This window comes from Felis catus, chromosome B2, assembly GCF_018350175.1.
Source record: "Felis catus isolate Fca126 chromosome B2, F.catus_Fca126_mat1.0, whole genome shotgun sequence".
NCBI lineage: Eukaryota > Metazoa > Chordata > Mammalia > Carnivora > Felidae > Felis > Felis catus.
In genome coordinates this window covers 25,370,386-25,385,419 of record NC_058372.1, presented here as the reverse complement: position 1 = coordinate 25,385,419, position 15,034 = coordinate 25,370,386, and the positions used below count along the sequence as shown (strand labels likewise).

The 15,034-nt window shown below is 43.4% G+C and overlaps 1 long non-coding RNA gene across 1 annotated transcript; it reads right to left on the bottom strand.

Annotated features, from left to right (window-relative positions):
• Positions 1-360: 360 nt before the first annotated feature.
• LOC111560610 lies at positions 361-5,109 on the bottom strand. The gene is made up of 3 exons (XR_006597611.1): positions 4,280-5,109; positions 3,815-3,925; positions 361-2,261 (listed from the first exon to the last, which is right to left on the bottom strand). It is a non-coding gene; the product is annotated as an uncharacterized LOC111560610 (long non-coding RNA).
• Positions 5,110-15,034: the final 9,925 nt, after the last annotated feature.

The window sequence follows — 15,034 nt, the reverse complement described above, 5'->3', positions numbered from 1 at the left end:
GTCCTGTAATCAGTTATTCTTTATGCCTAATTGTCATGTAGTACAAAAATAGTAATAGGCAGCATTTCAAATATGTGGTAGATGAAAGTTGTTAAATTTATTATTTAACTATACCAAATTTTGTTGAACACTCATAGTCTGATGTAACATGGTAACATGCTACCAATAGTCTTTTGTTTTTCTTAATTATGAGGAATATTTGTTATTTACACTCTTTTAATATTACCAGTAAAGCCAATTTTGCCCATTTTACAAGTTTACCACAATAAGTATAGCACTTACTAGTTTTCAAGACCTAAGAACATGTTTGAGATGGGGTGGGGAGGAAAACTCCAAAATATAAAAAGAATACTACAATAGTAATATTCATAAATGTTTAATTGCATACCTACCAAACATAGCAGTCAATTAGTCACATGTAACTTAACTTTTATATCATAACATAAAAATATTACAATTAGTGTAAACATGAAATAATTAGATTCTTTTGATAACCAGAAGAAAGAAGGAGGTATGGGGACAAATATGTTGGGAAAGGCATCCTCTGAGAGAGATTTAACAAGAGCTGAGAATGTTGAAAGAGGAAAGGGAGGGGCACATTGTGTGCACAACTACCTTGGTGAAAATGAAAGGGGAGGAGAGGTCTTGGACCAGTCATTTCCCCTCACTGGCCAGCAGGGGGTGCACTGGCCAAGCACAGCTTTGTTGCTCTGTGTGTGTTGGGGGACTAGGGGAGGGTTAGGCCTTTGGGTGAGTTTTAGGATAGAGGAGCAATGTGCAACCAGACACAACTATGTACTGGGTGTTTCAGAGTCAAATTTCTGTTAACTCAGGGAATACTGTGTTGATTCACAGATGACTTTTAAGATTGGATAGTTTTGCAATGAATGAGGCATTTGGATCCTGTTGAGATGCCAATACTGATATTGGAGAAATGAAGCTGAACATAGTGCACAGGCTGAGGCTTTCCATAGTGGGGAAAGCCCACTATACACTGAGTACAGGAATAGTAAGAGAGGGAAAGGGCCCAGCAAGATTAGGAGCTGAGTCAATAAATGAACTGTCAAGTCTGATGAGATGCTGGGACCAGAACCTGCTGTCCAATCTTAATTTGGAATTGAAAGGAAGTGATGGAAAAGCAAGACAAGGAAAACAGGAAGTACATGTAGAAGGAAAGTTAGAATGGGCCCTCAACCCTGCAGGGCTGCCTCAAAAAATCTTATGTTGCTACTCAGAGCCCAGCCTAAGCTAGCAATTTCCACTATAGCCACCTGTAGTTGCAAATTTAACTTACTGAATTGGGACCAGTCCTAAGTAAAATTGTAAGGGTGGTTAAATTTCCCTTTTAATTCTTTTTATCACCTCTTGCTACTCTTCCTGAAATTTGAGCACACAAGCTCTATCCCTTTATGAAAATCTGTACCAAAAAAACATTTAATATGAGTCAATTAAGGTCTTATTTTGATAAGTATATTAGCTTTTCCAAGAACATTCACATTGATCCATAGACTTCTGTGGCCAAAGGGGATCTGAAAATCATATTTTCTAAAATTAAAAGAAATTCCAAAATAAATCTATCTTGGTCTCTGCCCCCTCTTTGCCGAATTCCTAGCAAGAAGTCATATAGCCTGTCCTTGAACACCTACCTGCCTTAGTAGGATGCTCACTGCAGCACCAACTGTTGCACTATTGTGTGACAAGTACTATACATATGTCATTTCATTTAATCCTTACAATAACCCTCCGAAGTACATACTGTTATGATCACTTTCTGGAAAAAGAAGCTAAGGCTCAGAGAGAATGAATACTTGCCTAAGGCCATACAACTAGTAAGTAGAAACATCATTTACTCTGTGAACATAGATTCAAATGTCAGAACCAGACGTTTCAAAGACAATGTGCTTTCCATTCCCCAAACTGTCCATTTGGAGAGGGCAGAATTCTAACACAGCCCTGAGAGCCACCTGGCCCTGGGGTGTACACAACCTTTCCCCAGTTATTCAAACACTAATCTAGGTACTACTGTGAAGGGATTTTGCACATATAATTAAGATTCCAGTCAGCTGACCTTAAAATAGGGAGATTATGTGGGTGGGCCTCCTCTAATCACATGAACTCCTTTGAAGCAAAGAATTTTTTCCAGCTGGTAGTAGAAGAAGACATCAGAATTTTGAAGCAGTAGAGACACTCTCCTGCTGGGCTTGAAGGAGCTGCTACCACGTTGTGGAGATGTCCAGGTGGCAGGCAACATCAGGCAGCTTCTAGGATCAGAGAATGGCCTCTGATCAACAGCCAGCAAGCAAACAGGAACCTCAGACCTATGAGTGCGAGGAACTGACTTTTGCCAATCACCCAAGGCCATGGAAGAGGGCCATGGGCTCTAGATGGAGCTGCCCAGGATGGTCAGTTGAGGACATGAGCAGAGACCCATGACTCTTGCCCCCAGAAACTATAAGATGATTATGATGCTTTAAGCCACTGTGTGGTAATCTATCCCACAGCAATAAAAAACGACAGGATCTCCTCTTTGGTGAGTGTCTTAGGTCAGTCCCCCACAAGCCAACCTGAGACAAGGTTTACTAGGGAGTGAAGTTTACTAGGGAGGTGGTTCCAGGAAGCAGCAAGAGGGTAGTGAGGAACCGAACCAGGAAAGGGAAGTCCCCAAGCTGCATTTGCAAGCAGGTTACTGGGGTGGGCACAGGGCTCCATACTGGGGGATCTGTAAGGGACCAGAATTGTCACACCAAGAGCCAGGAAAGCTGGCCTATTTTGCCTCTAGTCTGTCCTTTAACAGTCCTCTTTCCAAAGGGGCATTGTGGGCAGGACATGCAGTAGGGGTTCTGGGAAGAATGAGGGTCGCAGGAACATGGCCTGGTACCAACAGTGTCTGCTACAAAGTTCCTTAGAAACTTCCTTCCTATCTATTGATACATACCATTTAGCCATTGGTTCAGGTTTGGTTCGTCAGCTAAAGATGTGTATCTTCTCCACACTTTTCAGATACCCGCAGTTTTCATACTCCTAAGGTATTGCCTCACTGGCTAAACATTTCAAGTTTCTTCCTGGACTCCCTCCCCGCAGCCCCATGAAACAGGATTTTGAGTTCAGAACTAGTTCGATTGTTCTTGACTATGAGCTATGAATGCAGCTCGGACCACATCAGCTTCTGGGCAGCCTCATCATACTGGTGACTCATATGAAGCTGTCCTGGTTCTTTGCGGAGTTGCTAAGATCTCACTCTTCCTGTTCCTCTGCTGTTAGTATTTGGATTGTAGGGAAGGACATTTCATCTGTGGATGATCTTGGGCACCATTAGGGGCTGATAAAGGCACCATGTTCATGACCAGTTTGTACAGGTCTGCATTCAGTATTTAATGTACTTAATGTAGGTACAATCAATAAACAAGCAAGGGCAAGGGTACAATATGATCCAAAAAGAAGATGGGCTCCAAGCTGCTGTCTCCACTTCTGGTCACAACCTGTGCCTTTGGCCTTTGGCTTCCTAAAGTGGTTACCTGCTGTCTCGGGCCCTCTGACATTACCGGCAGCCTGTTAACCTTCCTGTTGGAAGGTTCATCACTGCTCAGTATTCTTTACTGCCACGGGCTGCTCTGTAGTAGGAGCACCATAGAAGCCCTCTGCCGGCTGACAGCTCTTTGAGCTGCCCAGAGAGGGGCCAGAGAAGTGGCCAGGACCCAAGGCTGTCCGTGGACACACAATCTCCACCTTAGCATTCAGCACCAAGAACGATGATTTCCACAGTGTTGAGAAAGGAGACTCACTGAGCCATTTGCCATGGATCAGGACTACATACCGAACACGAAGTTGCCTGGCCTGAAGATCTGGCCAAATGGTCCAGACCTGACCGAGTCCATGGTGCCTGGCTCCAGATCCACCAGGATGGCCCGAGGTACGTATTTGTTACCTGTGGGGAACAGAGCCAGACTTAGACCTGCAGTGGGCAAGGGAATCACAGGCAAGACTGTGCTCTATGTGCCTTTCACGGCAGAATCATTAGAGAAAATTCTAGCATCTGAGGCAAAAGTGAGCAGAGGTGCTTTTCTGCTTTAAAAGAGATGATGGCATGCTTAGTCATGGCAAACATGCAGGAGTCGTAAGGAACTATAAAGTGTATTTTTGCCAGTTGACATTTAAAATGAATGCAAGAAGCATGTCTTTGGCATTTGTATGTTCCTAGCACATTCCGTCTGCCACGGTATGCAAAGCAAGGTTGACTGGGCAAAAAACAAAACCAAACAAAAAACACTGAAATAATCACCAGCAGCTTCATTGTAGTACACATTGATTCTCTCCAGCTGCAAGTCACTGTCTCCATGGTAACTGCCAGTGGGGTCGATCCCATGCTCATCACTGATGACCTCCCAAAACTGGGGAGAAAAAAACAAACCACATGATGGCCTAGCATCCTAAATATCAAGAAGGATGGCCCTTTTCTCCCTGTCATGTCCTTGGAACAGTGGCCATTGTGGTCAGACAGTGGAGGAGTCCTATAGGCACAAGCCCCTGTTCCTCCAGCAGCTGCTGCAGAGGGGCTTGGAAATCTGCAGAGCATCGGCCATATTATGGCGACAGACTGCAAAGCCGGGAAGGGCACTGAACCAGGAGGGTGAGCCCAGCAGATCCCCTTCTAGGGAAAGCTATGGATGCTGGGGAGGCCATCACCCCCAGGCAGGGCTGAAAGTCACAGCATCCCAGCTGATGGACGGGTCCTGCCTGCCAGCCAGGACCAAGGACCACTTGGACCCCGCCCTGAGAGACTGCCTCCAGGGATCAATGTCTCCTGGCGCAAACCCCACCCAGCCCTCCAGGCAGCACAGTTTTCTACCACTGACATCCTGTGGCCTGTCGCCCCTGCCCCCAGCAGGGGATGGTTGGGGAAGGGCAGGCAGGAGGAATCTGGGAGCCCGATTGGGGACAGTGGCCAGAGCAGGGCACGCTGAGGGCACAGGCTCCATTGTGAATTTGCAGCAGGAAAGGGGGCGGGGAGGTTGGGGTGGGCAATATGGCGGTTCTGAAAGAGACCACGTCCTTGTCCAGGCGCCCGCCCACACCCTTGCACCACGCTGGCTCCTGCCTCGCCCACTGCGGTGGGAAGTCCCAGCCCCAGGACGGTCACCTGCCACCTCCCAGACAGGAAGTCAGACTCTGACATTATGTATCATCACGTCCAGATGGTGCTCACATTAGGGAAATTATCTAACATTCTGATCTCAGAAAGTTGCAAGCATCCAATGTCCGTCAGAACAGACTTGTCTTTTATAGGGGGGAGGTGGGCAGGATCAACAGGGACTATGTAGGTGAGGAGGGAAGATGGTGGGGCTGCAGGTGTAATATCAGGTTGTGCAGTGGGGAATATTTTTCTCCAAAGTCAGCAGATTCTCACACTGAACTGTTCAGGAGGTCGGTGTTCACCGGTGTGCTTGTTTAAACTTGGGGCAAGCCAAATTTATGGGTTGTAGGTAGGGGAAAGCCTGCATAAGTTTGGGTGAAGCAAAGTAGAGGGTAAGAAGTGGAAAATTGTGAACACTTGGTCATTTACTCCTTTTATTCATGCATACAATCTGCTGTGGGGGATGGAATAACAGTCATTGTGAGGTTGGTGTTGGTTCAGTTGGTTGTCAGAGGTGGGCTGGCTTCCATGTTCTTGTTGGCTCAGAAAGACTAGTTGTTACCATCTGCTGGGCATGTCCTAAGACTGACAGGTGTCAGAGGGTCTTTGAGATCAGGGGTGTCACAGAGGTATACTTTGGAATACACTAAAAGAATAATTATTAAGGATTAAGTTAGGGAGTACAACCACAATTTGAAATTTGAAGGGAGTTAGCTGAGAAGGCTCTGAGATGTTGGACTTGAAGCATACTTAATGGCAGAAGGAAGATGACAGTGGCAATTTGGTGGATTTCTGGGTGTGCAGTGAATATTTCTGGTGGTGGCATAGACGTTATGGGAATACATGCCCAGTAGTACTTCTGACCACTGCCCAGGCACCCTTTTGGCAAGCCAGAATCCTGTCCAATGCCAGACAATTGTTAAGGACTATTCACTGGAGTTTCCCCTGGTTCTCTGGTGATGATGTTGGTGTCTTTGGTAAGGTTGTCCATAGTTCTGGTCATATCCTGAAGCAGAACATGGAACATGTAGGAATTCTGGCACACTTGTCATTGGCCCACACAGCTGCAGCTCCAGGTGCAAAAATCTTCCCTGTGTGATCTGCTGTGACAGTCAAGCCTTCTGAGAGTCCTTCAATCCCCTAGACTCTTGTTCTAAGGCTTCTTCATAACCTGGCAAGGAAGGAAGGTAAAGCCTGTTTGTCTGGGACTGGGATTCCACATCTAGGCTCGTAGATATAACATGCTTTTGTAAACCTTTTTGATCAATTAGTGCCTCAAGAACTGAAATCAAAATTTTATGGTGATGAAAGCAGACAGTCTAGCTAAAGATTTGATATGGGTTAATAAGATTAGCTCAATAACAGGATCTATTCCAATTATGGGCATTCTTTTCTTCCTTCCTCCCTCCCTTCTTTCTTCCTTTCCCTTTCTTCCTTTTTCTTTCTTTCTTTCTTTCTTTCTTTCTTTCTTTCTTTCTTTCTTTCTTTCTTCTTTATTTCTTCTTTCTTTCTTTCTTTCTTTCTTTCTTTCTTTCTTTCTCTCTTTAATTCTTCCTTTCTTCCTTTCTGCCATGCACCTCCCCATAGGAGACACTTGTAGAACCAAGAGGTCATATCCACCCAAAGCTTGTACCCCTCTTTTGGATCATGTCCCAAATCCCAGAATGTCTGAAATTCCTGCCCAAATTGCTCTGAGCCCACTTGTAGTACATGTATAAGTCTCTCTCCCTTTGTCTCCCTGAGGGCAGGCCATGCCTTCAGTGTGCACCCCTAGGACCAAGGGGAGACTTCATGTAAAAAGGGGATGATGGGGTTTGGATGTGTGGGCTGGGACATCCACATGCACATGAGGCACAATAAAAACTCTGAACACTGAGGCTCAGGTGAACTTCTCTAGTGGGAAGTACCCCTTGCATATTGTTGCACATCAATGCAGTGAGAATGACATGTCCTCATTCCATAGAAGGACAACAGTAACTCTGTGTATAGTTCTCCTCTGGACTCTTCCCTTTGTGCTCTTCTCTTGCTTAATTTTAATCTGTATCTTTTATAGACTTTCCCTTTAAAAACAAATCTCTAACTGTGCATATAACAGCTTTCAGCGAATTCTGTGAGTCCTCCTAGTGAATAATCAAACCTAAGGGTAATCTTGGAGACTGTTGACCTTGCAGCTCATGTCAGAAGGAAGGATGTTTTTGGAGACTGTTCCCTCTGACTTCACAGTTGGCCCAAATGCTTCCCTGTTTGTGTCAGAAGTGGGATTCACTAGCCTGACCCTGACTCATGGAAACATTGTTCAAGAAAGAAGAATGAATGGGTGGGGGGTGGTGAGGTTTTGATTCCTGGGTGGCCACGGGGTCACCTAGGATACAGAACTGGAGCTGTGCCACAATTTGTTACTGGAGGTAAAAGTTACCAAAAGAATTTAGAAATTTGGCTCCAGCTCCTGGAGGAGTTGTCTCACTGGATGCATAAGGAAGTGCAAAGTAACAAGAAACAAGCAAATATCACTCCCTTGGTTGTTGTTATCTGTAATAACCAAAATGAAAGGTAGAGTGTTGGGATGGATCTTGAGGCTGAGCCAAACTTTGGAATCAGTCTGTTCTGTCTGTCACCAAAGGAAATAAACTGAAGCCACAGATAGTTAAGATTTGCAAGATAATGGGGGGAAAAGACAAAAGGGAGAGTCTAGAGACCCATCCCAGGAAGATAGAAACCTTTAAACAGTTACTGGATAAATAAAGCAGACATAGAAGGGACCAAAATAAAGGTCTTACTGCAGCAATCCCAGAAACTGGACAGACTGATGAGAGCCACTGCAGGACCCCACACTGAAAGGCCTTACACAAATCTGCTTTATTCACCCTAGTTTGAAATAATTTCAAAAGTTGGATGGCAAAGATGAAAATGGGAAAACCTCCCTAGAATTGCTTGATGGTTCCACAACCTAATCAAGTTAATGATTGGCCAAAGGGCCCAAGGGTTTGTGCACATGAGTGGGTAAAATAGCTGAGGAGTCTAAGAATGATGTTTCTGGGACTCCTTGACATGGGAGCCCTGTGCGCCATGATGCCAATGCTTGAAAGTAAAGTTCTGACAGTGGCTACAGTTAGATTGGGTGGATGAGAATGAAATAGTGGGATTCAGGTGAAAAGTTGGATGAAATGTTTGAACAGACTATGAGAAGTGGTTGTGTCTCTGTTACCTGAATATATTATGGGGGTGAATATTGTGTCTAATTGAGGCATGCTTCCCCTACCTAGTATCATCATACAGAAGTCATGTAAAGCCTCCTTTCAGCCATTATTAATTAGACAGCTAAATGGGAGTCAAAAACATTGCCTGAGCCCACACAGATTGTTAATTCGACTGGGGTGCTGGTACAGACAAATTATCTGTACAATAACCCTATGTTGGGTGCAGACTGGAGCTAATGGCAAAAGCCTGCGAGTGCCACCCAGCAATGACCACTGGCATTTCCATTTGAAAATTCCAGAACATTCCCATTTGAAAGACAATTACTAGCTTGCTATTTGACATGAGTTGAAATTGTTCCTATGACTGAAAGACATAGAATAATATTGAAATACCTATAATGTCTTGGATAATGTCCTAAAAATATTATAATGGGGAGGGGAGTGCTCAGAAGAGTTCCATAATAAAAAAGAAATTATTTGTATAGGAAATGGTGCTAAGGGAAAACAAGGAGATATATTCCTGAGCAGGGAGCTCCTTTTTCTCTGGGCCTGACTTTGAAACCACCTGAGGCGCTGCTAGCCCCTATGTCTACTTGAGTAGACATTGACCACTCTCTATTGACCAACTCTCTATTGACCAACAAAAAGCCTCTTGGTTTATGGGTAAGAATTCCAAAGTGAACCGTTCCAAGCCATTCTTATTGAAGAAAATAAAAACAATTCAGCACAGTGGGCTGGAATGCCTGCTATTTGCCTCTGTGTTTGGGTTTTTACTGACTCATGGTGGTGGCCAATGGCCGGGCTGTGGGGTCAGGCAGATAGACAATGGAAAGCTGGCCTATGAAAGGGATATCCATGGCACAAAAACAGACACATAGACCAATGGAATAGAATAGAAACCCCAGAACTAGACCCACAAACGTATGGCCAACTCATCTTTGACAAAGCAGGAAAGAACATCCAATGGAAAAAAGACAGCCTCTTTAACAAATGGTGCTGGGAGAACTGGACAGCAACATGCAGAAGGTTGAAACTAGACCACTTTCTCACACCATTCACAAAAATAAACTCAAAATGGATAAAGGACCTAAATGTGAGACAGGAAACCATCAAAACCTTAGAGGAGAAAGCAGGAAAAGACCTCTCTGACCTCAGCCGTAGCAATCTCTTACTCGACACATCCCCAAAAGCAAGGGAATTAAAAGCAAAAGTGAATTACTGGGACCTTATGAAGATAAAAAGCTTCTGCACAGCAAAGGAAACAACCAACAAAACTAAAAGGCAACCAATGGAATGGGAAAAGATATTCGCAAATGACATATCGGACAAAGGGCTAGTATCCAAAATCTATAAAGAGCTCACCAGACTCCACACCCGAAAAACAAATAACCCAGTGAAGAAATGGGCAGAAAACATGAATAGACACTTCTCTAAAGAAGACATCCGGATGGCCAACAGGCACATGAAAAGATGTTCAGCGTCGCTCCTTATCAGGGAAATACAAATCAAAACCACACTCAGGTATCACCTCACGCCAGTCAGAGTGGCCAAAATGAACAAATCAGGAGACTCTAGATGCTGGAGAGGATGTGGAGAAACGGGAACCCTCTTGCACTGTTGGTGGGAATGCAAATTGGTGCAGCCGCTCTGGAAAGCAGTGTGGAGGTTCCTCAGAAAATTAAAAATAGACCTACCCTATGACCCAGCAATAGCACTGCTAGGAATTTATCCAAGGGATACAGGAGTACTGATGCATAGGGCCACTTGTACCCCAATGTTCATAGCAGCACTCTCAACAATAACCAAATTATGGAAAGAGCCTAAATGTCCATCAACTGATGAATGGATAAAGAAATTGTGGTTTATATACACAATGGAGTACTACGTGGCAATGAGAAAAAATGAAATATGGCCTTTTGTAGCAACGTGGATGGAACTGGAGAGTGTGATGCTAAGTGAAATAAGTCATACAGAGAAAGACAGATACCATATGGTTTCACTCTTATGTGGACCCTGAGAAATTAACAGGAACCCATGGGGGAGGGGAAGGAAAAAAAAAACAGGTTAGAGTGGGAGAGAGCCAAAGCATAAGAGACTCTTAAAAACTGAGAACAAACTGAGGGTTGATGGGGGGTGGGAGGGAGGAGAGGGTGGGTGATGGGTATTGAGGAGGGCACCTTTTGGGATGAGCACTGGGTGTTGTATGGAAACCAATTTGTCAATAAATTTCATATAAAAAAAAAAAGGGAAATCCATATGGGGTACAGCCTTATGAAAATCATTATGGGAATTTTTATTATTTTAAAACTTTATTATTATTTATTTATTATTTATTATGATTTTATTATAATTATTGTAATTATTATAGTAATAATAATTATTATTATTAATTTTGTTGTTTAAGTAGCCTTCATGCCTAGTGTGGAGCCTAGTGCAGGGCTTGAGCTCATGACCCTGAAATCAAGACCTGAGCTGAGATCAAGAGTCAGACACTTAACCAACTGAGACACCCAGGCACAACAAGAGGTACATTAAAGTAGGACATGTCAATGCCTATGAGAAGAACCTCCTCCTGGTATCAGGAAGTAGCTGGAATTGGCCAGTGGCAATCCTTGTGCACTCACTTGAGGTGGCCTCCTGTGTTGTCCTATAGCAATTCAGAGATGGGCTAAATTTAGACATATTCCTTCTGCACCCTATGAAGCACAAAATACCAACTGTACAGTCTGCCCACAAGAAAGAGAGAGGCTGCAGATGGCTCTGGGGCAGTCTCCAAGGGGAAGGCCATGCACATAGCTGTCAAATCGAGCTGATGCTCCTAGAGATTACAACTAGGTTCCTGCCATAGTAGACACTTGCTCTGGATTGAGTTTTGCATACCTAGTGATAGAGGTGAATGTTCAAAATACTATGAAAGGACTGAACTAGAAGATATTGTACCAAGTTGTGCCATCAAGTCACATGTCTTCAGCTCAAGAAACATACTTTGATCCTGATAGTTTGATAGATAACTAGAACAGTCAATGATTAAGCCATGAAGGGCTGGCTTACATGCCTTCATGAGTATGTGCTCACACTCAACATAAAGAGGGCCAATGAAGTGTACCCATCAGGTAGATTTCTCCATTTTTCTATGAGATCTGGGGAATGAGATAGGAGGGGATGCTATTACTCTACAATTCTTCCCCATATAACCTCAACTTTCTTTTTTCCTACCTAATACAGTGGTACTGGGAACAGAGCAACAACCACAGGTGCCAGTAGGAGGGATGATCCCTAAGCAAGAAACTGTCACCATAATTTTGAATCTTATGTCAGAATTACTAAGGGTCTGATGGAGTGGGTGGTGCCTTTATCTCATCTTGCAATACTGAGGTTAACAGTGAATGCAGCTACACTATCTAGAGGTCAAGAAAGTCCACTATTTCTGTACACATGTAACCCTATCTTACATGAATGAGAGAGGATTGAGGGAGAGGTACTTGCTAGACTAGTATTGCTGCTGGCAATCTAGACCAATACAGTAGCCAAACATAACATCCTTTCCAAAAAAGAAGGTGGAAATGCTTGGTAAAATTAAAATGGTAAATGTGGAGAAGGAGGAATGGTGAGGATAAAAGGTGAGGATAGAAGGAATGAATAAATGGTTTACACAATGAAGGAAATGCACTATTATATTGGGGCCTTGAGAGAGACTCGGACAAGAGATGGTATTGTCTCTTAGCCCAATTACACCAGATGCCTGAAAGGGTGGAGCCATACACTTTGGTGGACTACTCTTGCCTTTGAAACCTTGACACAGTCAAATGGAAGCCTACAAACTGAGTGACATGACTCAGAGAGAAATCACAAGATTCGATGATGGACTGGACTAATTGATAATGACTCAGTGGGGCTCTGGTAATATGGCAGATCTTTTGACTCTTATTTTTCAGGTTGCTGTGCAACCTGATATGGTGATATGGTGTAACACTGGCCTTGTGGATCAGAGTTAACCACCTTAAGTAAACAGGTCTTATGGTAATACTGATATTGATAATCAAATATATTGAGAAATTGAATTAAGTCCTCATCAGGATTAATAAAATGACTGGCTTGAGGAACAACTGGATTTAACTAACCATCACCTAATTTTTATGCTAAACAGTTCTGTACAAGATTATCATAAAGTACAAATAGCATACATTGAGAAGGGAAAAGAGTAATCAACCCAGTACAATAATATGAACATGTACGTCATGGCTTTATAGGGTGAGTTACTATTGCTTTGTGTAGTAAATGCTATATTAATTATAGATGCCCAGACAAAGGTAATTGTTTTGCTGTAACAGAGTCTTGGCCAAAAGCTTGGGGGTGACCTGTATAGTGAAAACTTATTCTTATCCAAAGGGAGGTCTGGCCTTTGCTCTTGGCTCCTGGGAAGTGATTTCTAAGGCCCTGGAATGTCTAATAGGAGCGTTTTTATTTGCTTGAGGGCTTTAGCCACCAGACAGTCTGTCAATGTGCTTTATGATAAGGGCTTTGGTACTAGTTTAGATCTCCCAGGAACTAGAGACTGAAGGTATCAGAAGGGGCTGGAGACTAAATGTTGGCCATGTGAGGAGTATGTGTCCCTGATGGCAGGAGATAAAAGCCCCAATAAAAACTCTGGACCCCACAGGTTCAGGTGAACTTCCTTGGTTGTGTGTGTTTCATACACATATCCTAGGGATTAACATTGTCCTTGATTCCATGGGGACAAGATGACTGGAATCTCTACATTTGGACCCTTTAGGACTCTTCCCCAAGTGTCTCCTGTCTTGGCTGATTTAAAAAAATATATTTTTTAATGTTTATTTATTTTTGAGAGAGAGACGGACAGAGCATGAATGGGGGAGGGACAGAGACAGAAGGAGACACAGAATCTGAAGCAGGCTCCAGGCTCTGAGCTGTCAGCACAGAGCCTGATAGCTTGATGCAGGGCTTGAAACCATGAACCGTGAGATCATGACCTGAGCCAAAGGCAAACACTTAAACTGTCTAGGCTGATTTTAACCTATATGCTTTCTCCATAACAAACCATAACCATGAACATAACAGCTTTCAGTGAGTTCTGTGAATCCTTCTGGCAAATTACTAAAACTGAGTGTGTTTCTGGGGGCCCCTTGAACTTGCACTTGTTGTTAGAAGTGAGTTAGTCTCCTGTGTGAACACCTTATGTCCTCTAAAACTTCATAGTTGGCCATACTTTATTCAGGGGACTAAATGAATATTTACATTATGAATGCTCAAAACTCCAGCCTTCTACTCATCAGTTGGAATGCTGGAAGCCAGGCAGAAGAAGCAGGGTATTGGTGGGGATAATCTGAGCCATATGATCATTTTAAGAAGAAAGATGTAATAATAATGATTATATATGCTATCTTTTGCTGCATAAAGATCCACCACCAAATTTCGTGGGTTAAGACAAAATATTTACTACTAATTATAGGCTTGAGGGTTGGCTGAGTGGTTTTGTTATGGGCCAGTTCATTTAGGGCTTGATGTTCTAGGGTAGCTTCACTCACATGTCTATTGGCTGGCAGGCTTGTTGGTCTAGTGAGGGACTCACTGTCATGTTTGGCAGTTGGCTTGATGTCAGCTGGAAAAACCATGTGTCTTTCATCATCCATCAGGTTGATCCTGCTTGTTTATGTGGTGGCAAAATGGTCCCCAGTGGCAGGAGAGGGCAAGCCCCAATCCACAAGTCCTTTTCCTACCCTTCCTTGTATCACACTTGTTAATGTCCCGTTGGCAAAAGCAAATCATGTGGCCAAATCCAGATTCAAGAAGTGGAGAAATAGACTCCACTTCTTGATTGGTGGAGTAGCAAAATCATATGGTAAAGGAGTGTGTATCAGTCAGTTTCTCTAGAAACAGAACCAAGAAAGCCTGAAATCTGCAGGGCTGGCCCACATGCTGGAAACTCAGGCAGGGTTTCTATGTGACAGTCTGGAAGGGATTCATCTCTGGGAAACCTCAGTTTTTGTTCTTAAGGACTTCAACCATTGGATGAGGCTCATCCATATTATAAAGCGTAATCTGTTAATAAAACTGTAAATTGGTTGAAATGTGAATCATGTCTACAAAATACCTTCACAGCAACATCTCGACTATTGTTTGCCTGAACAGCTGGGTTCCATAGTTCAGCTAAGTTGACACACAAAATTTCACCATCAAAGAGCAAATATTCAGCTATTGTCCAATTTGTACACTGCCACTGACAGTTCTCCAAGCAAACAACAGGACAGATCACCCATAATTCACCTAATGAATCTTATGCTCAAAACGCTCTACGCATGGGCTCGGAGGTCCCAATTAGCTTCTTAGTGACTCTGTCTTAAAAATGAGCACACAGGGGGCCTGGGTGGCTCAGTCAGTTAAGCATACAATTCTTGATTTCAGCTCAGGTCATGATCTCGCTGTTCATGAGCTTAAGCCTCATGTTGGGCTCTGTGTTGACAGTGAGGAGCCTGCTTGCGATTCTCTCTCTCTCTCTCTCTCTCTCTCTCTCTCTCTCTGCCCCTCCCCTGCTTGTGCTCTCTGTCTATGAAAAAAAAAATTAAATAAACTTTTAAAAAATGAGCATACAACGAAAGATTACCAGATACTTATAAAAAGCTTCTATCATGAAAGACAGAGGCTCAAACAAGTAAACATGGATTAAAAAGAAAGAAAGAAACATGGA